The sequence below is a fragment of the Nannospalax galili genome, unplaced genomic scaffold, assembly GCF_000622305.1.
Source record: "Nannospalax galili isolate Female #2095 unplaced genomic scaffold, S.galili_v1.0 scaffold471, whole genome shotgun sequence".
NCBI classification, from domain to species: Eukaryota; Metazoa; Chordata; class Mammalia; order Rodentia; family Spalacidae; genus Nannospalax; species Nannospalax galili.
Genome location: NW_008330333.1, coordinates 348,423 through 350,906, shown reverse-complemented (window position 1 = coordinate 350,906; position 2,484 = coordinate 348,423).

Below are 2,484 nucleotides of genomic sequence, written 5' to 3'. Positions count from 1 at the left end.
CCATTTTGTTCAGAGCCATTTCAGCAGCAACTTTGCTCCACACCAGAAGGAAAAGGGGGGCAACCTTGGGCCTTGGAAAATTGTCCTCGCCATGAATCATGGAATGTGCTGATTCCAGACATTATATATTTGCTAACCAGCTTGTTTTCGCTTCTGTAACCTGCTTGCTGTCTTGGGTCGCCCTGACACAGGGCATAAGACCACCCTTGTTATTCTGTAATTGCACGACCACCTAGAAGTTATTTACCTTGACTGTCTTTTTTCACTTGTTATGACTAAAACAGTTGGCTAGTTTTTAATGTTACCAAGTTGAGTGCCAAGTTATATGATTGCATCACTTGTCTGTACAATGATTGGTTGTTAATCAATAGAATCAAAATTCTGCTCTATTGTACAAATCTGATTGGTTCACAAATGTCCTGTTTTAATAATAATTCTGTAATCCTATAAAAACTCTGACTTAACAATCATCAGGGCTGCTTCTACTCCCGAGATAGACAGCCCGGCCGGTCAAAAATTAAAATTTACCTTGCTATTTTTCTCAAAGTGGTGTTGGTGATTTTTTTACGAACTCTGTCCTATAACAATATACACATTAAAAAAAAAAAAAACTCTTCAAAAAACGATAAAACGCCAGGCATGATGATGCATGCTTTTAGTCCCAGAACTCGGGTGGCAGAGGCAGGCGAATCTCTGTGTGTTGAAGGCCATCCTTATCTACATAACAAGTTCCAGGCCAGCTCAGGGCTGCAGGGAGACCCTGTCAAAAAAAAAACCGAAAAAAAAAAAGATAAATCTTTATAAAGTTTTTATTAGAGAGTCTTTTGCTTCCTTCGTTAGGTTTATTCCAAGGTTTGGGTCCCGCCCCCTCCCCCTTTTGTGAATGCATGTTTTGTTTGTTTTTTGATTTTTGAGGCTATGAATGGAATTGATTCTGTAATTTTTCCCTTCAGTATGTTTGTCATTGTTATAGCACTAAGTTACTGATTTTTGTGTGTTAATTTCATACCCTGTCACTCTGTTGAAAGCATTTAACAGTTTTTTTTTTTTTTTTTTGGTCTTTTTGAGACAGGGTCTCCCTGTATCCCCAGCTGGCCTGGAACTTGCTATGTAAACCAGGCTGGCCCCGAACTCATAGAGATCCACCTGCCTCTGCCTCTCAAAAGTGTTGGGATTAAAGGTATGCACTATGCTGGGCTTCAGCCAGCGCTCTTAACCACTGACCCATCTCTCCAGCCCCATGTTTAACAGTTCTAAGAGTTTTCTGGTAGAGTCTTTAAGGTCTTTTATATATAGAATGCTATCTACAAATAAAGATACTTTTTTTCCAAAAAAGTATCGTATTCTTTCCCTTTTTTTTTTTTTTTTTTTTTTGGTGTTTTTGAGACAGGGTTTCCCTGTAGCCCCAGTTAACCTGGAACTCACTAAAATCGCAGAGATCCACCTGTCTGTCTCCCAAGTGCTGGGATTAAAGGAGTGTGCCACCATGCCTAGCTTCCTTTTTTATTTTTTTTTAACTTTCCTATTTGCATACTTTTTATTTGCTTTGCTTTGTGACTCATTGTTGTGGCTAATTCTTCCATTCTTATATTGAATAAGAAGGAAAAAAGTGCCTGGACGTGGTAGCGCATGCCTTTAATCCCAGCACTAGGAGGGTAGAAGTAGGCGGATCTCTGTGAGTGTGAGGCCAGCCTGGTCTACATACCATGTTCTAGACCAACTGGGGCTACAGGGAGACCCCGTCTCAACAAGATTTAAAAAGAGGGGCTGGAGAGATGGCTCAGCGGTTAAGAACACTGGTTGTTCTTGCAGAAGACCTGGCTTCGAATCTCAGCATCCACATGGCAGCTAACAACTCTCTGTAACTTCAGTCCCAGGGGATACAACAGCCTCTTCTGACCCCCACTGGCATTGCATGACACGGGTGCACTTACCTACATGCAGGCAATAAACACAAAATAAATATTTAAAAAGAGAGAGAAAATGGACACTCTTGTCTTGTTCCTGACTTTAGTGGAAATGCTTTGAGTTATTCCTCATTAAATATAATGTTGGCTATAAGTTTGTTATGTATATCATTTATTATATTGAGATTTGTTTCTTCTATTCTGAGTATCTTGTGTCTTCAGGACTTTTACCATGAAGAGATGTGAGATTTTGTCAAAAGCCTTTTCTATGTCTATTGATATGACCAACAATATGATTTCTATCCTTGAATTCATGATTTTATTTATTTATTTATTGACAGGGTTTCATTGTAGCTCCAGCTGGCCTGGAACTCGCTATGTAGACCAGGCTGGCCTCAATCTCATAGAGATCTGACTGCCTCTGTCTCCTGAGTCCTGGGATTAAAGCCAAGCACCACCATGTCCAGCTCCTTAAATCCATTTTTATAATTTATTACATCTATTGACATATATAATATAGTATATAATTTTTAAGCTGATTTATTTTTATTTGTACAAGAGTTTTGATGGCAGATAT